The sequence below is a fragment of the Trichechus manatus genome, unplaced genomic scaffold, assembly GCF_000243295.1.
Source record: "Trichechus manatus latirostris isolate Lorelei unplaced genomic scaffold, TriManLat1.0 scaffold00119, whole genome shotgun sequence".
NCBI lineage: Eukaryota > Metazoa > Chordata > Mammalia > Sirenia > Trichechidae > Trichechus > Trichechus manatus.
This window is the reverse complement of record NW_004444055.1, coordinates 7,436,102-7,460,277: the sequence shown is the minus strand read 5'-3', so window position 1 is coordinate 7,460,277 and position 24,176 is coordinate 7,436,102. Positions and strand designations below refer to the sequence as shown.

The 24,176-nt window shown below is 39.9% G+C and overlaps 1 pseudogene; it reads right to left on the bottom strand.

The window, feature by feature from the left end:
- Window positions 1–10,300: 10,300 nt before the first annotated feature.
- Window positions 10,301–11,844, bottom strand: LOC101353586 (40S ribosomal protein S20 pseudogene; annotated as a pseudogene).
- Window positions 11,845–24,176: the final 12,332 nt, after the last annotated feature.

The window sequence follows — 24,176 nt, the reverse complement described above, 5'->3', positions numbered from 1 at the left end:
GGTTTTCTAACTCCAGGTCTTGGCAGATTTCATTATAACTCTTTACTTTGCCTTCTCAAGCTACCCTTTGAAATCTGTTCAGCTTTTCACTTTATCATTCTTTCTGTTCACCTTAGCTACTCTATGTTCAATAGCAAATTTCATAGTCTCTTCTCACTTCCATTTTGGTCTTTTCTTTCTTTCCTGTCTTTTTAATACCTTTTGCTTTCTTCTTGTATGATTTCCTTGATGTCATCCCAAACCTGACTGATCTTTGGTCATTAATGTTCAATGCATCAAATCTATTCTTGAGATGGTGTATTAGGCTGGGTTCTCTAGAGAAGCAAACCCAGTGAAGCATACATATATATAGAGAGAGAGAGACAGAGAGAAATTTATATCAAGGAAATGGCTTATACAGTTGTAGAGGCAGGAAAGTCCCAAGTCTGGGGCTCAGGCTGCAGGGGTTGATGAACCCAAGATCAGCAGGTCAAACAGCAGGCCTCTGTCTCACAGGTAGTGGAGACTGACAAATCCCAAGATCTGCAGGTAAGCTGCTAGCTCAAGTCCCAAGAACCAGAAGTCAGGTGATGAGCCAGAGGCAGGATCCAGAGCAAACAAAAGCCAGCAAGCTTTGCCACAAAGTCCACATATATTGGGGGCAGGCCACACCCCCAAGGAAACTCCCTTTCAACTGACTGGCTCCTCATAGCAGATCTCATCATGAAGGTGATTACATTACATCAGATCTCATTATGGAAGTGATTACATCATTATATAGCTGCCAAACTACATCTTAACTGCCAAGAATCATGGCCCAACCAAGATGACACACAACCTTACCCACCAGTCCACCCCTTTCAACTTAGCACTCATACACATCTCCCTAAACCATACATAATCTCAAAATAAAGACAACTATAAAGTCATACTTGCATCTAACATGATACAACATGTGTACAACCAAAAACACACTAGCCCTGTTTACATTTTATATTTTAAAGGTGAAGAAGACAAAAATATTTGATGCACACATACAAGGAAGTAATACTCATAACAATTACAGTCCTCGACCTTGTCCAAGCCTTGTATTTGTGCTTATAGCTGGTATTTAGAACTAACTTCTTCCACCACCTATTCTGTATTCCCTTTACCCTCAGCAAGACCCTCAGCTGGTCATGGTTCTTTGCCTGGTGGGGTGACCCAAACTTTCATTCCTGAAGGGCCTGGGTCATCAATAGCCATGGTGGAATTGGGTTGCTATAGTTTTCCATTGACTTTAATCACAGGGCATAGTAGTACTAAGACACATCCTAAGGCATACTAAGGGACCTCCTGTATTCCAGATATACACTTCTTTACCTTCATTATGTATAATCAATCTGATTTCCTCTTGGTAAACAGGATCAATCACACCAGCCAACACAGTAACTCCCTTCTTTGCCTGTTGATCCAGTTGCATAAGGAGCCTAAAGTACGCGGGTGGCATTCTTAACTTCTGGTTCAATGGAAACACTGTTGTGTCTCCTGGTGGAAGCATTCCTTCCTTTGGAACTAAGACCTTTAGACCTGCAGAGCATAGCGTTGCAGAGACAGGAAGCAACAATTTTGCAAGTGGATCACTAGGGGTAATACTGAGTGATGCCACTCCCATTTCCACCCATTGATTGCTGGATCCATGAATCTTGGCTATGGGAGAAACAGCACCATATATTGGACACTGGTTTAGAGCATGTACAGCCTCCTGGAGAATGCTGCCCCAACGCAGTAAGGTACCTAGCTGGCACTATCATCGTGTCTTTAGAAGGCCATTTCATCATTCTACCAAGCCAGCTGCTTTAGGATGATGGGGAACATAGTAAAATCAGTATTCCATGAGCACAGGCCCATTGCCACACTTCATTTGCTTTGAGGCAAGTCATTTGATCTGAGACGATGCTGTGTGGGATACCATGATGGTGGATAAAGCATTCTGTAAGTCCACGAATGGTAGTTTTCACAGAAGCATTGTGTGAAGGAAAGGTAAATCCACATCCAGAGTAAGTGTGTATTCCAGCAAGAATAAAATGCTGCCCTTTCCATGATGGAAGTGGTCCAATGTAATCAACTTGCCACCAGGTTGCTGACTGATCACCTCGAGGAATGGTGCCATGTTGGGGACTCAGTGTTGGTCTCTGCTGCTGGCAGATTGGACACTCAAGGGTGGCTGTAGACAAGTCGGCCTTGGTGAATGGAAGTCCATGTTGCTAAGCCCGTGCATAACCTGCATCCCGGCCACCATGGCCACTTTGTTCATAAGCCCACTGAGTAATGACAGGAGTAGCTAGGGAAAGAGGATGACTGGTTTCCACAGAACGAGTCATCCTATCCACTTGATTATTAAAATCCTTGTTGGCTGAGATCACCCTTTGGTGAGCATTCACATGAGACACGAACATCTTCACTTCTTTGGCCGATTCAGAAAGGTATCTCCATATACCTCTTCACCATACTTCCTTGTCACCAATTTTCCAAATACGTTCCTTCCAAGTCCCTGACCATCCAGCCAAACCACTGGCCACAGCCTATGAATCAGTATACAATCACACATCTGGCCATTTCTCCTTCCTAGCAAAGTGAACAACTAGGTGCACTGCTTGGAGTTCTGCCCATTGGGAGGATTTCCATTCACCACTGTCCTTCAGGGAGGCCCCAGACAGGGGCTACAGTGCTGTCACTGTCAACTTTCTAGTGATGTCTGCATATCGTGCAGAACCATCCATAAACTAAGCACTTGTTTTCTCTTCCTCAGTCAACTGATCATAAGGAATTTCCCATGAGGCCATAGGTGCAGACTGGGAGAGGGCAGATAATGTGACAGGAGTGGAAACCATGGGCATTTGGGCCACTTACTTGTGCCTTCAGTTCCTGCTCAGGCCCAATCTGATATATACCACTTCCATTTAATGATGGAATCCTGCTGTGCACATCCAACTTTAACACTCTGTGAATCAGACAATACCCAGTTCATGATGGGCAGCTTCAGCCTCATGGTGACTTAGTGGCCCACGGTTAAGCATTTAGTCTCTACTAAGGCCCAATAAAAAGACCAGAGCTGTTTCTCAAAATGAAAGTAGTTATCTGCAGTGGATGGCAGAGCTTTGCTCCAAATTCTTAAGGGTCTGAGCTGTGAATCACCAATAGGAGCCTGCCAAAGACTCCAAACAGCATCCCTGTCTGCCACGGACACTTTGTGCACCATTGGATGAGCCAAATCATATGGTCCAAGTGGCAAAGTGGCTTGCACAGCAGCCTGAATCTGTTGCAGAGCCTTCTCTTGTTTTGGTCCCCACTCAAAACTAGCAGCTTCTTGAGTCACTTGATAAACAGTCCAAAGTAGCACATCCAAATATGGGATGTGTTGCCTCCAAAATCTAAAGAGACCCACTAGGCATTGTAGCTCCTTTTTAGCTGCGGAAGGGGCCAGATGCAATAACTTATCCTTCACTTTAGAAAGAATATCTTGACATGCCCAACACCACTGGACCCCTGAGAAATTTCACTGAGCTGGAAGGTGCCTGAATTTTTGTCACATTAATTTCCCACCCTCTAGCACGCAGTGAGTCAGAACTGACTTGACGGCAGTAGGTTTGGGTTTTTTATTTTAGCATGCAAATGTTTTACCAATAATTCCAGAGTCATTGACACTTCTTCCTTACTAAGTCCAATCAGCATAATATCATCAATGTAATGGACCACTGTAACGTCCTGTGGAAGAGAAAAGTGAGATCAAGGTCCCTGCAGACTAAATTATGACATAGGACTGGAGAGTTGATATACCACTGAGGTAGGACACTGAAGGTGTATTGCTGGCCTTGCCAGCTGAAGGTAAACTGCTTCTGGTGGCCATTTAAAACAGGTACGGAGAAAAAGGCATTAGCCAGATCAACAGCTGCATACCAGGTACCAGGAGATATATTAATTTGCTCGAGCAATGAAACCACATCTGGAACAGCAGCTGCAATTGGAGACACCACCTAGTTAAGCTTTCAATAATCCACTGTCATTCTCCAAGATCCATCTGTTTTTTGCACATGCCACATAGGTGAGTTGAATGGGGATGTGGTAAGAATCACCACTCCTGCATCCTTCAAGTCCTTAATGGTGGCAGTAATCTCTGCAAAGATCTCTAGGAATGCACTATTGCTTTAGGTTTACTATTTTCCTAGGCACGGGCAGTTCCAATGGCTTCCAGTTGGCTTTTCCTACCATGATAGCCCTTACTCCACTTGTCAGGGATCCATGTGAGGGTTTTTCCAGTTGCTGAGTATATCTATTCCAATTATGCATTCTGGAACTGGGGAAATCGCTACAGGATGGGTTCAGGAACCCATTGGACCCAGTAAGCCGAACCTGAGCTAAACCTCCATTAATAACCTGACCCCACTCAGACTGGTGGGCCACAGTGATGTTTTGGGTCTCCTGGAATTAGTGCCAGTTCAGAGCCAGTATCCAGTAATCCTCAAAAAGTCTAATAATTTCCTTTTCCCCAATGCACAGTCACTCTCATAGAAGGCCGCAGATCCTTTTGAGGAAGGCTGGGAAAAAGTTTAATGGTATAAATTTTCGGCAGTTTAGTGGGGTCCTTTCTCAAGGGGTTGCATGTCTGTAAACTCGCTCAAGACTGGGAATTGATTAAGGGGCCATGACTCTCTATTCTGGCAATTTGAGTTAGACTTCCATTCACTTCACCTAGAAGTCTTCCACTTTCACAGATCAAGTTAATATTTAGTAGATTTCCCATCTGTTTCACTCCTAGGGACACCATGACTAGGAAGTCAATGCCATAAGTACATATGAGTCAGACTATTCTGATTACTGCTGACTCCGTGGTCCATTACGGTAACCATGTCCACTGTCATGGATTGAATTATGTCCCCCCCAAAATGTGTGTATCAATTTGGCTGGGCCATGATTCCCAGTATTGTGTGATTTTCCCATGTGTGGTAAATACTGCCTCTATGATGTTAATGATGAAGGATGAGCGGCAGTTGTGTTAGTGAGGCAGGACTCAAATTACAAGACTAGATTGTGTCCCGAGGCAATCTCTTGAGATATAAAAGACAGAAGTGAGCAGTGAGACAGGGGGACCTCATACCATCAAGAAAACAGTGCTGGGAGCAGAGCGCGTCCTTTGGACTGGGGTCCCTGTGCAGAGAAGCTCCTAGTCAGGGGAACACTGAAGAGAAGAAGGCTGACAAAGAGAAAAAGCCTTCCCCCAGAGCTGAAACCCTGAACTTGCACTTTTAGCCTACTTTGACTGTGAGGAAATAAACTTCTCTTCGTTAAAACCATCCACTTGTGGTATTTCTGTTATAGCAACACTAGATGACTAAGACACCCACCTTGTCTTTATTAACTGAGTGCCACCACTTGGCCCCTACCACCATGGGGTCCAAACAGCCCCAGTACAGTCGGATGTCTTAATTCAGTTAGGGCAGTTCCCACTGTCAAATCTGACTCACATGAAATAGCAATCACAGCAGTCTTCAAGGATGCTGGAGCTCCTTTCACAAATTTGTTCCTCACTGCTGTGGTAAAAGGTGTGTTCTCTAGACACTCCATGTACGGGTCTGTTGCTCTAACCTGATAAATCCACTCTAACATGCTGACTTCCCTAAGCCTTTGGACTCCTTCTTCTACAGTATACCAAGGCAGGACTGGTACTTCAGCTTGACTTACTATAAGTCACTATGTAATCCATGCTTCAGTGAATTAACCAAATAAACTATTACATCCTTTCCTAAACTCTCGGTTGAATTATTGAATTAAGAATCTGTGCTTAGTAGGCCCATATCAATAAACTCACACTGATCCAACTTTATGTTCCTTGCACCATTATCCCACAAACTTATATCCATTCCCACGATATTCCCCAGGTTTTTATTTGTATGTATCAGAAAACTCAAGCACTTCTTTGGGAGTGTGGTGTACCTCCTCCTGGGTCATACTTTGTACTACACCTGTTGCAACTTGCTGGAACTTAAGTCTAGTTATAGGTCTAGAAGCAAAAATGGGTGATGGGGATGTGTTCTGAGAACATTCAGCAACGTCTTGTAAAGCATCTGCCTCAGGCAACGCCCGAGGCAATGACTCGTATACCTCCCCAGGGGATGACTCAGACAAAACCTCTTCAGACACAGCTGGGTTAATCACATCAGATGGGGGTGGAGGGGTTAATGGTTTTACTGGGGAGGGTGGTTTAGCAGACATACATGGAGTAACCTCTTCAGATGGGAGTGACAGGGCTGTTTCTATCGGTAGGAGTGATTCAATTGGAATTTAGGGGCTCAGTGTCCCCAGCTTCCTGATTATCTGTCCATATGGCCCTATCCCAAGTTTCAGGATCCCATTTCTTCCCAATCAATGTCCTCACTTTAACTTCAGACACCATTTGAAGTTGGGAATTGTCTTAGTCATCTAGTGCTGCTCTAACAGAAGTACCATAAGTGGATGGTTTTAACGAAGAAAAGTTTATTTCCTCACAAAGTAGGCTAAAAGTCCAAATTCAGGGCGTCAGCTCCAGAGGAAGTCTTTTTCTGTCGGCCTTCTTCTCTTCAGTGTTCTCCTGGACTAGGAGCTTCTTTGCGCAGGAACCCCGGTCCAAAGGACACGCTCTGCTCCTGACTGCTTTCTTGATGGTATGAGGTCCCCAACTTTCTGCTTGCTTCCCTTTTCTTTTATCTCTTACAACAGATAAAAGGTGGTGCAGGCCACAACCCAGGGAAACTCCTTTTACATTGAATCAGGGATGTGACCTGGGTAAGGGTGGTGTTACAATCCCACCCTAATCCTCTTTAACATAAAATTACAATTGCAAAATGGAGGCCAACCACACAATTCTGGGAATCATGGCCCAGCCAAATTGATACACACATTTTTGGGGGGACATAATTCAAACCATGACAGGAATTCATTGGCGTTGTAATTCAGCCACTCTTATAGACTCTGGGTTTAGTTTTGGCAATATAAGCTCTGTTACTAGAAGAAATAAGGCTTTCTTTCAAGGCACAAGTGGTAACTGTGAGGTCATTTATGCAGTGCTTGAGTTGTGTCTGTGAAGCCCTGAGCTCATCTCTTTCTTTCACCACTTTCTCTAGCAAAAGTAGGACCAACCAACCAGCTTCCTTATACTTCTCATTCTGACAAACTGTAGAAAGATATCAAACATTCAATCACCCAGAGCCTTACCTCTCACCAATACCTGATCTATCGGTGGTGATATTTTGTGTATTTCTATTCCCACCTCACACTATGGATTAGCAGTGCCCTCTTTCCTACTGGAAGCAGGAGTCATCAACATCTTTAAGACTAACCAAACTTGAGAACCAATTTAGAAAACTCATCCTTAAAATTTTGTTTCTCTAAAACCACTCTCAGTACCAAATCTCTTAGGCTGGGTTCTCCAGAGAAGCAAAACCACTGACATGTATAGATATATATAGAGAGAGAGATTTCTATCAAGGAAATGGCTCGCACGGTTGTACACGCTGGAAAGTCCCAAGTCTGTGGGCCAAGCTGGAGGCGCCTCCTGACACATGTAGTTGCAGAAGCTGATGAACATAGGATTGGCAGGTCAGACAGCAGGCCTCTGATACACAGGCTGCTGAGGCCAATGAGTTCCAGGATCAGCAGATAAGACGACAGGCCACTGGTTCATGGGCCAGGGAGGCTGACAAATCCCACGATCGACAGGTAAGCTGCTAGCTCAAGTCCCAAGAACCGGAGGTCAGGTGATGAGCCAGATGCAGGATCCAGAGCAAACAAAAGCCAATGAGCTTTGCCAGAAAGTCCATATATATTGGATACAGGCCATACCCCCAAAGTAACTCCCTTTCAACTGATGGGCTGCTCATAGCAGATGTCATCATGGAGGTGATTACATTATATCAGATCTCATTATGGAGGTGATTACATCATTACACAGCTGCCAAAGTACATCACAACTGCCAAACCACTGAGAATCATGGCCTAGCCAACTTGACACACAACTTTAACCATCATAGATGGTCTCTAAATTCAGGTAGGATGTATTCAAGGTCGTGCTTTGGCTCTCATGAACTGGTTTTAATTTTCTTCAGCTGCAACTTGAACTTGCATATGAGCAGTTGATGGTTTCTCCCACAGTTGGTCCCTGGCTTTCTTCTGACTGGTGATATTGAGCTTCTCCATCATCTCCTTCCACAGATGCAGTCGATTTGATCCCTGTGTATTCCATCAGGTGAGGTCCGCATGTATAGTTGTTCATGTTGTTAAAAAAAGGTATTTTAGATGAATAGGTCATTGGTCTTACAAAATTCTATCCTGCAAAATTGCCATATCGTAATCCTAACTTCAACTTTCAATATTTCCAAAGGAAGAAATCTACAACAGGTATGATTTCCAGCCTTTTCCTATGGTGTATCATTTTGATCTGACATGAGCTTGAATAATGTCAGACGTGAACTTTCGGGAACCAGTTTTCCCTTTTTAAATTTTGTTTTCAGCACATGCCATCTCTTGGAAATTATGACCTGTGTAGAAGAAAGGGGTCGCTCTCCTGCCAAATTTTGTTGCGTGGAAGACGCCAGTGGTTGGATGACGTTGTAGAAAAGCAACATCTGGTTTCAATGCTACTTTTCCTTTTAAAAAAAAATCATTTCTAGAAAGTCTGCCACCTTTTAATTTTTAGGAAATAGTCTATAATCTTAATATTGGACTCAGAAAAAGATGTTAGAACATATATTTTATTAAAACATTTCCTACTTATTAAAAAGATTTTGGGGACACATATTCTAGCCTAACCAGAAGCCAAGTATAATCTGAATCAAACTAAAGAATGGCATTTCCCTGGTCTAGGTTCTTAGTTCTTCTTAGACAACATCATAATGTACTACCAACTGCTCATAAGTGTTACAGGATTCCTTGCACAAAATTAAATGTGTGCTGACTTTCAACTCTAAAGGACATGCTACACAAGTCTTCCTGGATGAATGTTTTAAATGGTGTGATGAAATCAAACAAATACTGATGAGGTGTAGCAGCCCCAAGGAGGCTGAGAAAGCGTAGCCCTGGTCCTAGTTTGAGAATTTCTCAGCAAACTAGATGCAAATGCAAAACGGAACAAAAATAAAGACATGACAAGCTCCACAAAGTACTAGCTGTGTGACTTTTAGCAAGTAACTTAATCTCTTTTTTTCCTCATGTGTTACACGGAATAATTTGGGCTTGACTTCTATTGGATAAACAGACTCTCCACTGTGACATGGACTTCTAGTGGCCCCCAGTATCCATCTCCTCTTCTTGTATAGGAATAGAAACCATGCTTTTTATGGCTGCCATACATGGCTGTCTACAATAAAGACTAAATTTCCCAGCTTCCCTTGCAGCGATATGTGCCAATGTGGTTCAGTCTTGGCCAATGAGATATGAGCAGCAACTAGATGTCGTAATGTTGTAATGGAGAGCCGTCTTGGAACATTAGGATAAGAACAATATCCTAGGAATGGCAGAGCAACAAGATAGGAAGAGCCTAGGTCCTTGACCCCATTCCCCCACCAGGTAGTCATCTTACCAGCCGTGAACTGCATATACTCACACTGCATGGGTGAGAAATGAAATTCTATCTTGTTTAAGCTACTGTTACTTGGGTCTCTGTTATGACTGCTGACCAGTATCCTAACTAATACCCCATGTAAAGTGTTTGGCAAGTGACTGACACATTATAAAACACTCAATAAATGTCAGCCATGATAATGATGGTGATGGCTATGAATTCTATCTCTACTACCCCTTAGAAGAGCATTGGACAACGAGAATAAAATTAGGAGTCACATAATTTGGAATTCATTTCCCATTCCCCTTTTACTCCATTCTCTGACCCAAGTGATATTTATGCAATAAATATGCATGCAAGGGGCATCTATCTACCTGTGGCATTTCATGTAATTCCTTTTCATTTTTTTCATTAATTAAAAATGTGTCCTAGAAGGAAAAAAATTTCTAAGGGACTAGCTTCTGCTTAAAAAGTCAAATTATCTCACCATAAGCATATACGTATATGGGTCTGTATATATACATATATACTTTCACCATACTTATTCAATTTGTATGCTGAGCAAATAATCTGAGAAGCTGGACTATATGAAGAACAACACAGCATCAGGAATGCAATCTAATGCAATGTAAATCACTTTCCATGATGTATCTGATGTGATCAACCAATCAGTTGAAAGGGGAGTTTCCTTCAGTGGTCTGCCTCCAGCATGTAAGTGGCTGTCCAGGCACGTCTCGTACTCTCAATCCTTCACTCTTCTCCTTGCTTGATCTATGAATTTTGGGATTAAGCCTGCAAAAGTCTCCCACCTGCCACCTGACCTGAAGTTGTTTTTTTTTTTTAAGCAACCGATAATTAATTTATTAAAATAGTTTATTTAAGCATCTCCAATGGTGAGTTTAACCTCTACTCCTGGCTCAATACTGATGGAAGTGATCTGCTTACAGATCTTAGAAGGACTGAGAAGTTGATGGGTCACTTATGGATTCTCATCTGGAAACAATCCCAGGTCTTAGAACCTTTGCCACAAGGAATTTTCCTTGTACTGATTCTCAGAGTCTTGGTAGGCATCTGAACCTGTCTCTTTGAGGTCCTTCTCCTTTGTGCCTCTAATCAAGTCAGCACACACCTTCTCCAAGGATTTTATGTTGCGGCTGGTTAGAGGAATTTGAATTTGGTGAATGACCACCTCTGGCTCACTGGTGTATTTCCAGTGTCCTTCGAAGCTAAGGCTGCTGTGCGGCTTCCTGACCGACTTGTTTCCTGGGAGAGCCGACAGCGGTAAGTCAGGACCAGGAGTGGGCAGACCAGGAAGCTGTCGCAGCGGTGACCACGTCTTCCTCAAAGTGCCTGATCTGCAGATTTTGGACTTGCCAGCCCACAATCTCATGAGCCAGTAGAGATTTCCAGCCTGCCACTTGACCTATGGATTTGGGACTTGCCAGCCCTCAAAATCACATGAGCCATTACTTCCTTGAAGTAAACCTCCCTCTCTCTCTAAAAAAACCAAACCTGTTGTCATCGAGTCGATTCCGATCATAGTGACCCCACAGGACAGAGTAGAACTGCCCCATAGAGTTTCCAAGGCTGTAATCATTACAGAAGCAGACTGCCATATCTTTCTCCCTCTCAGTTATCAGCCAAGTGCTTAACCACTGGGTCACCAGGGCTCATTATATATATATCATATATTATATATCACATACCATGTATCATATATATGTGTGCCTGCGTATATGTATGTATGTGTATGCATTTACATATATGTATACTTGTATGTGTGTACGTATATGTGTGTACATGTGTATATATATACATATACATAGAGGTGTATGTATACACCTGTGTGTGTGTGTGTGTGTGTGTGTGTGTGTGTGTGTGTGTGTGTCACTAGTTCTGTTTCTTTTAGAGAACACTGACTGAGACAACATATAATCATCGGAGGTGGGGGTCATGGCTGTTAATTTCCTAAAAAAGTTGCCATCGAGTTGATTCCAACACATGGTGAGCCCATGTGTGTCAGAGCAGAACCGTGCTCCGTAGGGTTTTCAATGGCTGATTTTGCAAAAGTAGATTGTCAGGCCTTTCTTCTGAAGTGCCTCTGGATGGACTCAAACCTCCTACCTTTGGATGAGCAGCCAAGCGTGTTAACCATTTGCACCACCCAAGGACTCTAGTTTGCTTCCTCAACATTTTATCCTATACGTGTAATTGATTTTTTTTTAAACTTCAGCCTGCAAAAATTCTGAGCTTACCCAAAACTCGTTGCCACAGAGTCCATTTTGACTCATGGTGACCCCATGTGTTACAGAGTAGAACTACTCCATAGGGGTTTTCTTGGCTGTAATCTTCCCAGCAGCAGGTCACCAGGCCTTTCTTCTACAGCACCACTGGGTGGATTCAAACGGCCAACCTTTTAGTTAGCAGCCGAGCAAAAACCCTTTGTGCTACCCAGGGACCTCAGCTTACTTAGCAGATACATTAATAAAGGACTAATCACTTTACAACTGTAAGTCTAACAATTCTAAAATATCCATCACAGTTTTTTTTTTCTTAAAACACTGTGTTCAGGTATATTACACAGGCATAACTATACTTCTAAAATAATACGGCTGGTAAAACTAATTTTAAATTGTAGTTAATATTGATAGATGATCAATAAAATTCTTTCAAACATAAAAATATTAGCCTAGGATAAAATGAATCATTTCTTCTTGATCTGGGGAATAAAAGTGCTGATGAGTGAAATATCTGAATGTTTTTAAAAAAGCATTCCCCCATACTTCATGTCTCTATGGCCCATTCATGCAAGGATGCCATTTACATCTCACCCTTTTCCCCAATAAGTAACAGTGACAAAACCTCTACGTTTTTTGAAGAACCTGTAAGTTCAGAAGAATTGGAAGAAAAGAATGTTTTAGGAAACTAACCGTCTAACGCACAGGAGCACCAGAGACCATGTTTGAGCCAAATTGCCTCCCCTCCCAGGCCACAGCTGAGACATTCAGGTTGCAGGCTGAGCCCGCCTGAGCCAGTCTGATTCTCTGACCTAGAATTTGGATTTGAGGTACACAGTCAGGGTCTTCTGGTCACATATTACGTGGGACCTGCTCCAGGTTGCTCCAAGAACTTGATAAATTGAATTCAAGATAAATAATCAACAGATTACATCTCTCTAGGTGGGAGATAGTCGTGCACAGAGCAGAGCTGGCCCACAAAGAACAAGAAGAGAAGCAGAGGTGGCCAGACAAGGAGTGACAAGAGCCATGGGGCCCAGTGAGGAGGTTCCTGAGAGGACAGCTGCCCTGGACCAAAGGCACTGGGGTGTCACCTGAAGCCCCAACACTTGTCATCTTTGGATTCCATGAGATAATCCTTATCCTTAGAGTAAAGCTCCTCTCATATTTATGTTATTGTATGCTAACTACAAGGTCTGTGGTTCGAACCCACCAGCTGCTCCACAGGAGGAACATGTGGCAGTCTGCTTCCACTAAGATATACAGTCCTGGAAACCCTATGAGGCAGTTCGACTCTGTCCTACAGGGTCACTATGAGTTGGAATCAACTTGACAGTGGGTTTGGTTTTTGGTTTTGGATGTATGTATTTATATATATACACGAAGGAGCCCTGGTGGCACAGTGGTTAAGCGCTCAGCTGCTAACCAAAAGGTCAGCGGTTTGAACTCACCAGCTGCTCAACAGGAGAAAGAGGTGGCATTCTGCTTCTGTAAAGATTTCCAGCCTTGGAAACCCTATGGGGTAGTATGTATTGGGAGTCCCTGGGTGGTGCAAACAGTTAATGCACTTGCCTACTAACCAAAAGGTTGGAGGTTCGAATCTACTCAGAAGCACCTCAAAGAAAGGCCTAGTGATCTACTTCCAAAAAATCAGCCATTAAAGACCCTATGGAGCATAGTTCTACTCTGACACACCTGGGGTCACCATGAATTGGAATCAACTAGATGGTAACTCTTTTTCTTTTTTTTTAAATGTACATATTATTATTTATTTTTGCTTAAACTAGTTTGAAATAGGTTTCTATTACTTGCAAGCAAAAGAGTCTTGACTCTTAAAATTCCCAGTACAGGAATTCTGTGAGCCTGTCACCCACCACCCCACCTCCCCACATAATTACTGGAGCTTTCATACACTCATACACCCAATGAGGACACGCCAGACAACGGCCAGCACCACAATGTTTTCCCTCTGAGAACTGTCAAATTAGAAACAAGTATATTGTTTCCATGTGGGTGTTCCCTATGCTTTTATCTGACAACAAAACCATCACTTATTGTTTTCCATATGCCATTTAAATCTAAATCAACAGATGTAAGTCAGAAATTTCCCAGGTGCAGCTACTCTGATAACACATGCCAATCATCTCCATAAACACAGGATCCTGAACTTGATTTTTCTGCTAAAGCAATCAGCAAGGAACAGGCAGCCACATTTCTGGTTCCACCCCTGGAGCTTGTTCATACCCTGACGGCTTTATTGGCTATTTTAAGACTATGTTGCATACAACTGCTGGGCACCCTTTAAATTGTCAAGTAATAACTCCAAATAACACTATGTTGGAAAATTATCTTGGGTTTCTCGATAAAAAGGGAACATGATGAGAACAAGGTTACTTGCAAATCCAATGGCTTTTTAAAAAATAAAAACAGTAAGAAAAAATTGTATTTAATATATCCCACATAGATAGATGTAATCTGTGGATTATTTATCTTGAATTCAATTTATCAAGTTCTTGAAGCAACCTGGAGCAGGTCCCACGTAATAAACATCCCACCACTGATGCCATTATGGAATGTGGAGAAGCAGGAAAGAGAAGTGGTCAAAATACGGACTGTGGAGTCAGGCGTGACTGACTCGGGTTCAGACCTAGGCTTGGCCTCTGAAGGGCTGTATGATTTGGAGCAAGTGAGTTAACCTTTCTGCGTGCTGGTTTTCCCATCTGAAAAACAAGGATGATAACAATGTCCACCCCGTGTGAGGAATAAACAAGATAATGCACATAGAGCACTTACACACAGTAATCCTGGGTAAATGTTAGTAGTGACTGTTACTGAGGGTGTTGTTGCTACAGGATGGTCTGTTAAGCTGAAGACTGGTGAGACTCGAAGGTCTGGATTTCGAGCTATTTTTGCAAGCAATGAGCTACTAAAAATAGGAAGCAGTGTTTACTCTCATAGCTTCGGGGAACAGCTATGACTTGGTCTCTGACCAAGTAGATTTGGAGGTGGAGTAAGCGTCCTGGTAACTGCCTCTCAGTTCAGACCACATCCTGCCTGGACCTTCCTCCAGGGAGGTTTGGACAACCCCAGAAAAGCAGGCCGAGCAAACTCCCATAAACTAGGCCCTTCGGAAGGCTTTGCAAGAGAAGCAGGCCTGTTACCTTTCAGGTATATTTAATAGGCACAAGATCCAGGGGACAAACTGGTTGTCAGTCATATGAGTTCACTGACTTCCTGTGTCCCTTCCCTCCCTCTTCCCATGCAAGTGTCAGGGAATGTATCTTAGTGAACTATAGAACGTAGGTCTCTGAGGCAGAAAAAAGGCCACTTCTCTCATAGGAGCTGAGAAGTGAAAGGTAGGGTTGCTACCAAGCCGTCTATGGACTAGCCTGACCATAATCCTTAGAGTTGGGTACCACCTAAACTTGAACCACTCCTGGTCTGGGGGACCCATCAAAGAGTAGAGACTTATCCCCAAAAATAACACCTCCCAAAGCCTCTTCAACACTTGTCAAACACCTATGTATCTTAACTGGAAACTAGGTCCGTTTCCTGGATTTGATTTTCCTCCAGAGCAAATTTAATACAAAACCTCTTAAGTAAATTAACTTTCCCACCTCAACTGACTCATTTGTGGGAAACGTGTTCTTACGTCAATATGTGGTCTAGTTCACATGACTTTTCTCAAATTATAGCGATAGATAAAGAGATAGAGAGATACACACACACATAAATACTGAGAATTGGCATAATTCTTTCTCTTTTTTATTGTTGACTTACACCTTGCGATCAGTAATATGTGAAACAGGTGTATAAGGCTATAGTGGTAGCAAGGTGATAAATGATGTCTAATCTCCAAAAGATTTTTATTTTTATTATGTATATTTTATTTTTGTTACCAAATTTTTTCTTCAAATTTCCTTGTAAATGAATAGAGAAGGGGATAGGAGGCAGGAATAAAGAAAAATTGCTTTATAATGTATCAAGATATCTTATAATATATCAAGAATATGTACCCTATATCAAGGTATTATACAATGTATCAAGGATGAGTATCCATGCTTAATTTTTACACACATATACATACAAAAGTACTAACTAGAATAATGAATCCTACAGTTTGGAAAGAATTTAAAGAGATTATCTAAATACTGGTTCTTTGAGAAAACTAATAAAAGGATTATTTTCAGGTAATGCGACTATCTACATAAGAAAATCCAAAAGGGTTCTCAAACTACAACATCAGAATTAATAAGAGTTCAGCAAGGCTGAACATTGAAAATGAACATTGAAAACTCAACAGCAATCCATATGTCAGCAAAAAACTAGTAGAAAGTATAATTTAAAAAAATTCCAATAGCAACAAAAACTTTATATAGAGAACATAGAAACAAATCTAACAAAGGAAATGTAAGATCATTATAGGGTTAAGCTTGACTGAGGCACATAAAAGAAGATCTAAATAAATGAAAGGATATACCATGTTCATATACGGGGTAAAAAGGCTCAAAGATGGCAATTCTCTCCAAATTAATCTATAAATTTAATGCTATTACAATTAAGATCCATAGTTTTTTTTCTTTTAAATGGCATGTGACAAGCTGATCCTTAAATTAGTATCAAAGAATAAAGGATAAAAAAAAAAGCCAAGATAACTTAGAAGAACAAAAATAATTCACCACACCCGATAGCAAGGCTTATGAAATTATAGAAATTACAAAAAATGGAATTAGCATGGAGACAGATAAATAGAAAAAAAAGAAGAGCCCAAAAACAAAACCATACTAATGGGTATAACTTCATATACAACAGAGATAACATTACAAATCAGTAGAGAAAGGATACGATTATTCAATAAATGGCGCTGGGTCAGTTAGTTTTCCGTTTGGAAAAATTATTTAAAAAATAGATATATACTTGACCTCAATCACGAAGTTAATTTCCAGATCAACTCAATAAGTAAAAGTGAAAAGCAACACTTTATTATTTTTATGACCTCAGGGTAGGAAAACACAAGACATAAAGAATAAGATTGGCAAATCTGACTACGTTAAAATTCTAAACGTAAACCATCATTTTAAAAAGTGAAAAGACACGTTAAAATTGGGAGAAAATATTTCAATGCATAAAACCCAACAAGATTATTATTCAGTATATAAATAAATTCTACAAATCAATAAGAAAAAACAAACAACCCAATAGGAAAGTGGGTATAGGACAGGAATAAGTAATTATCAGAAAAGTAACCAAAAGGGCCAATAAACATAGTAACTAGTAATCGGGAAATGCAAATTATAACTACAATGACACATCATTTCATATCCATCAAATCAGCAATGATTAAAAATACAATACCAAGCGTTGAAGATGTAGAGAAATAGAACTTCTCATACACCGCAAATGACTATAAGTTGGCATGACTTCCAAGAGCAATTCTGAACCATCTGACAAGTTGGCAATGAACATATCTAACAAAGCTCAACAATTCTATTGCTAGATGTAGATCCCAGAGAATCTCCTGTCTCCTTCACGAGGATCCAGATATAAGAATGCATTTTGCACAATTGTGTATAAAAGCAAAAAGTTAGTTGTTGTTTGTTGCCATCGAGTCAATTCCAACTCCTGGTCATCCCAGGTGTGCAGAGTAGAACTGCCCTCCACAGGGTTTTCAAAGCTGTGACCTTTTGGAAGCAGATCGCCAGGCCTTACTTCTGAGGTACCTCTGGATGGCTTTAAACCACCAACCTTTTGGTTAGTAGTTCAGTGTTTAACCATTTGTGCCACCCACAGACTCATAAAAATTAGATATATCTTTAAAATCTATTCATAAGAGAATGAATAAAGAACATTTAGTATACTCATACAGTGGGGTATACCTAGCAATTAAAATGAACTAACTATATCTACAAGTATCAACATAAGTATATCTCAAAACACAATGTTGAATTCTAGAGGTAAACTGCAGAAGAATAAGGTGATAACAAGCCTTTTCATCTTATTAGAAGGCATCACCATAGGCCTGGTTAATCCCTTGTCTGGAAAACTGTAACAACGTCCTCATTGCTTTCCATTCTTGTCCCTTCTTAGGCCATCCTCCACGTGGCAACCAAGTCACATCCATGCTTATACCTTTCAATGGCTTCCCACTGCAGCTGGAATAAAATCCAAATTCTTTATCACAGTCTTAAAAAAAAAAAAGTTGCCATTGAGTCAATTCCAACTCATGGCGATCCCATGTGTGTCAGAGGAGAACTGTGCTCCAAAAAGTTTTCAGTGGCTGATTTTTTGGAAGTAGATCGCCAAGTCTTCCTTCTGAGGCACTCTGGATGGACCTGAACCTCCAACCTTTTGGTTAGCACCCACACACATTAGCCGTTTGCACCACCCAGGGACTCCTATCACGGTTTAGGCCCTTCCTAATATCCCCTTCACTCCCACAGCTCTGACCTCACTTCCCACCACCCTCCCCAGAGTTTACACTGCTCCAGCCAGAGTGCCCTTCTTGCTCTTCCTCATACACACCAAACTTATTCTCGTGGTGGCGCATCAGAACTTGCTGTTCCTTTTGTTTGTCTGGTTCCTTCTTATCATTTAGGTTTCAAGTTTAAACACAGTATTCTTTCTAAGCCTTTTCTCAGCACCCTACTAACCGCCTCATCCATCCTCTCCAACTCTCCACAGTTGATGGAAAACACATTACTCAATTTTACCATCTTCACAGCAGTTGCAGATACCTACAATTATCTCATTTATTCATACACTTATATATTTAGGGCAAAGGTTTTGCCTTATTCACCACCATATTCCCAAGGTCTAGAATACGTTAGGCATTCAAAAAATATTTGTTGACCAATTTATGTAAATTTTTAAAATATACAAATCTAGACTACGTAGTGTTTAATGGTACCTACCACATGGCACAACGGTTAAGTGCTGGACTGCTAACAGAAAGGTTGGCGGTTTGAACCCACTCAGTGATTCTGCAGGAGAATGACCTGGCGATCTGCTTCTAAAGTTTACAGCCTAGAAAACCCTATGGGGTAGTTCAGCTCTGTCACATGGGGTCAGTATGAGGTGAAATCGACTGGATAGCACCTAATAACAACAACACTTATGTAGTAAAAGATCAATACATGGACAGGAAGGCTACATAGTAACTTTGGGGTACAGTTTACCTCTGGGAAGGCTAGGAGGTCAACAGGATCAGAGAGTGGGACAAAGAGGCCTTAAACTTAATCTATGATTTTTTTTTTTTAATTTGTGAAAGAAATACAATAGCATTTACTACATTTGGTTATTTGTTAAATCTGGGTGGTGGTTATGTAAGTATTGTTATACTACAATCTGTACTTTTCTAGTTAAAATATTTCATAATAAAAACTATTTTTTTTAAGAGAGATTTGAAATGACAAAATTATAGATGGAGAGCAAATTAGTGGTGGCCAGGGGTTAGGGGTAGGAGGAAGGTAGGGAGTATAAAGTAGTAGCATGACGGAGATCTTTGTGATGATAGAATCATTCTCTATCTTCATTATGGTAGTGGTTACACTAATCTACAGGTGATAAAATGGCATGGAACTTTAATACATATGCTTCTATATCAATGTCAATTTCCTGGTTTTGCTATTGTGCCATAGTTACATAAAACGCAACCATTGAGGTTACATGCGTGGAGGGTACACCAACAAAACTGGATGAAAGGCATATGGACCCTCTCTGTATTATCTTTGTAACTTCCTCTGAATCTATAATTATTTCAAAATAAAAATTTTTGAAAATTTTAATATCTTTCAAAAAATTTTAGTATCTTTTTCAAAAAAGTTTTTAGAAGACATTAAAATTAGATAACCTGCGTTAAAATCCCAGCTCTGCTACTTAGTAGAGGGATGGTCTTCTGCTTCAGGCTCTTTGAGCCTCTCTTTCCTTATCTGCAAAATGGGAACAATATGGTTATACGCTAGGCATGATACTGTGGGAATTAAATCAAATAATAAATATAAAGTACTTGGCATATAATCTGGCACATAGTAAGAGCTCAATTAAAAGTCAAGAAAAAACAGCCTACTACCTCTGAGACAAATCCCAATAAGTCTATTTGTCCCAAGGGCCCTACCATGCATGATACTACCCAACCATGTAACCAGGTTTTTGTGCTGGGCGAAATGTGAAGGTTCTTATTGAGAAGAATTAACTTGTGGGTAAGTGGAGGTAGGAATGAGGGCAGAGGTGGGAACAGGAAATGAGGCAAACTCAATAAAATAACCACAAGTGCTATGCCCTCTACTTGCTAGTGGAAAGCATCTGGGAGAACCATACTCCCATCAATAAAGTAAAACAATATAAAATGAAATGACTCATTTTTTGTATTGGTAACCCTATAGACTGCAATGAGGTATAATCACAAATTAAATGCCAAAAGAATGTAGACTATCAAATTAGCCAGACACAAAGCCAAAAATAGGTATATATCTGATGTTTCCAAAGACTACAGCAAGTTATAGATTGTGACTGTTCAGAATGAAAAAGAAAAATGAGGGCACTTCTTTACTTTTGGTCAAGAACCAACTGAGTTTAAAACTAGTGAAACCAGATTTAATCTGTGAGATGAGAAGGACCAGGCTCTACTTTCAATTGGCTGAAGAAAAGCATTCCAGCTCTAGGGGCACTCAAACATGCAAGAAATTTGAAACACATTAATTTATTTATCAAAAGGTACATTTCAGTTGACAACAAACACTTAAAATTCTGAAGCCAGAACAACAAAGAATGGTAGGAAGAATCGGTCTTTCAACTGAATTTACAGTGACAGGGTCTGTAGCATGTCTTCAGAAATACATAAATTTTCAGTACTTTCCCCTATCGAAAAGAAGAAAATACTGAAAATGCAATTTATTTTTAAAACTAAATCACACAAATTAGTTAAAACATATGAGACATTTCCTAAAGTTAACAATTGGTTTGGAATCAGTAAATAAATGTCAATTGTAAAAAAAAAAAAAAAAAGAATTGAGCATATTTTATTTTTAGTAATGAGGGAGATTCCAAAAGCATAACCATCTCCCTTCACACGTGCCTTTAAATCAGTACTGTTTATTACAAAAAGGGCTTGTTTCATTTTGACAAGATTTTAAGTATAGGGGTAAATCTAAGTTTAAAACCCATCACATATATTGCAAAAGTAATGAAGTCAAGGTAGTAAAAGAATTTTCAATAAATCCCTACTTTTAAAGTATTGCTGGCGAGAAGAATCATTACCCTGTGTTTCTGGTTGGATTGTTCAATTTGGCATACTAAAAAAATATAGTAAAACTTGCTTGAAGTATAGGTTATATGATGGTGTAATTCTTGTTTAATTCTTACTATTTAAAGCACAAACATTACTGACCTAACAGTACAACATTTTCCTTTAATTTCCAGTATTCGAGAGCTGATATTCCCAACTCCCTTAAATAATTTTCTTCTTAGTAATGCAGGTAAATATGTGTTCATATTATCAGATGTTGGAACAATAGAGAACTCTAGAGTAAATTAATTTAATATTAACTATTCAAGAAGTAGGAGCTCTGGTGGCACAGTGGTTAAAGTACTCAGCTGCTAACCAAAAGGCTGGTGGTTCTAACACACCAGCAGCTCCATGAGAGAAAGATGTGTCAGTCTGCTTCCTGTAAAGATTTACAGCTTTGGAAATCCTGTGGGGCAGTTCTACTCTGTCCTATAGGGTCTCTGTGAGTCGGAATTGACTCAGTGGTAATGGGTTTGGTTTAATTTTCATTCAAGAAAAAAAAAAGAACTGTATTTGAAGAAATAAGACAAGAATAACAAAAGGAACCAAAATATTTATTCTTAAGGAAAATAAAGATGGAAAAATCATATCTACTCCATTAGTAAACTGAATTAAAGGCTAGATTTGGGAGAAAATATTTTCTAAAGTCTTAATAGACTTTAAAAAGTTAGAAGAGTTAGGTGGTAGAAATCATAACAGTTAAGAAACATCTTTGTTTCACTTTTGAGCTTTTTTACAGAATATGTAAAGAGCTGTAAAAATGAAAGTACTGTGAACTTGAAAGTCAACTTTAGTCAAAAGTAAGAAAAGGAGATTCAAAGTCCAGCTAAAATTTCCTATCTTGGCATTACCTGCATTTTTCTTAAATTTAAATACATCATTAACTTGAATTCATTATCATTAGAATTAAAATTAGAAAAATATATGTGTGTGTGAAAATGCTAAAAGCACCTGCAGTTAGAAACCAATTTATTTTTCCCTTATTTCAAAACAATTTATTTCCAAATTTCTAAAGCAAATAATCCCCCAGGTGCTTCCTGCCAATTGTGAACAGCATTCTATTTAGGGACAACATAGAACAAGGCATTGCACCTCCTCTCTTCCTGCTGGCTTTTAATGTGTTACTGGAAACACTGGTTTAAAATTAAGAGCTTTGATTAGACAGGCTTATCTATGTCTGTTGATTTATTTCCTTCATTTTAAGGCAGAACCCTCTGTGTGATAATGGAATAGCTCACAAAGCTACAGATTCAGATCTTAAATGGGAAATTTATGTCAGTTTAGTTTTTGATTTTTTTTTTTTCCTGACACCCAAATCTTATTCAGATGAAACTGTGTCTAAGAGAAAGCTGTGAAGGTCAGGGAGCTGGGTTTTGCAAAGGCCATTTTCCAGAAAAGCAAGTAATTTGCGAAATAAAATACTTGTCAAAGTTCTATCTTTCCAAAAGAGTTGGGTATAATCTACAAGGTATTTTGAGGTGCTAGTACGATCATTTATAAAGCTATTTAATAGCAACTTGAAACACAAGTTTTTGAAACTTGAGTTATATCTTCGTACCTGGTTTCATCTGTGAATGGGTTTTAACTACAAAAATTTAAGTCAAAAAGAAGACAAAGTGTTTCCATATAGGTGTAATGCTTCAAGCATTTGAAGCCATAAACAGATCAAATATTCCTTTGGGGACGTGATCTAGATACAGGGTTGGGTCACTGCAGTAACGACAGGCAAAGTTAACTCCCTCTCAAGAACCACTTTTCAGTTGCAAAAAGTCAATCTTGTTGCCCCTAGAACTGGCCACCCATCAGATACCATAAACAAATGGGTGTAGAGGATAAGTAGTTGGTATGAAAAGAAACAAAGAGACAGAGGAACTAGGTGAAGGAGATAGAGGGTGGAGAAGGCAGTGAACTGAAAAAGGAGTGACTTTTACCATAGTTGCACTTAATAAAGTTTTTTGAACAGAACAAATTGAAGAAAATACCATCACACATCTAAAAAAAAAATCCCAATTCTGCCCTAAAGTTGTCTAAAGACAGTCAGCTGCTTTAACTGGAGCCGCAGTCAAGACATGAAGCCATGTGCCTACCCTCACGGAGCCCTGGATGCCTCAGTCATGCCGGTATGAAACAAGGTTCTCCAGGCTGCCTGACCAGGCCTCTCACTGAATCTAAAGGCCCCAGGCAGAGTACCTAATACTCCAAAGACATCCTTTCTGGATTTAACTTCGAGGTCATTTACTTAGCAAATAAACAAGCTTATTTGATTTCAATAGTAAATATTTTAAAGAAAATAATTAATAATTAATATTTTAAAGAAAATCCTCAATTATGCTTGCAACTTGAAAGACAGTAATTTATTTATGCCTTAAAAATTAATCGGTGCAAACTTTTTGGAATATGATTTTCAAATATCTATAAAAAGGTTAAAGGCACATACCCTTTGACCCAGAAATTCCACTGCTGGAAATTTACTCCATATATATGGTCCCATAAGTACAAAGCAACATAAACACAAGGAGTTTTACTACACCATTGTTCATAAGAGCAGAAAACTGAAAACAACCTAAATGTCCATTGGTAGGGTATTGATTCAATCAATAATGGTGCATTCATACGATGGAATATTGTGCTGCTGTTAAAAAGAATAAGGTAAAGCTCTATGTTACCATAAAGATATTTAAAGTAATAGAGATATACAGGGATCCAAAATATTAAAAAAGCAAATTGCAAAGCAAAATACATAATATACTGCTATTTGTGTGAGCTTTTTAACGAGAGTTAAATATTTTTCTATTGCATTAGAAAATTCTGGAAGGATTTAAAAAAAAAACTATACAGTAGTTACCCCTGGGGAGTGGGGAGCAGGGTTGCCAATTTCATTTTTTCATTTCCTACTCTTCTAACATGAAAGATTTTTAACCATGAGCATGTATTACTGCTTGAATAACTGAAAAACTATTTTTAAAAAAAAAGGTTCTACTAACCCTACATTAACAAAAACAAAATGGATGCTCTTTTATGAAACAGCCTGTGGAAGCCACTTCGCCTCGCCACAGTTATCATTATATCAGGATAATTCAAGGTGTTAAATCATTAGATATAT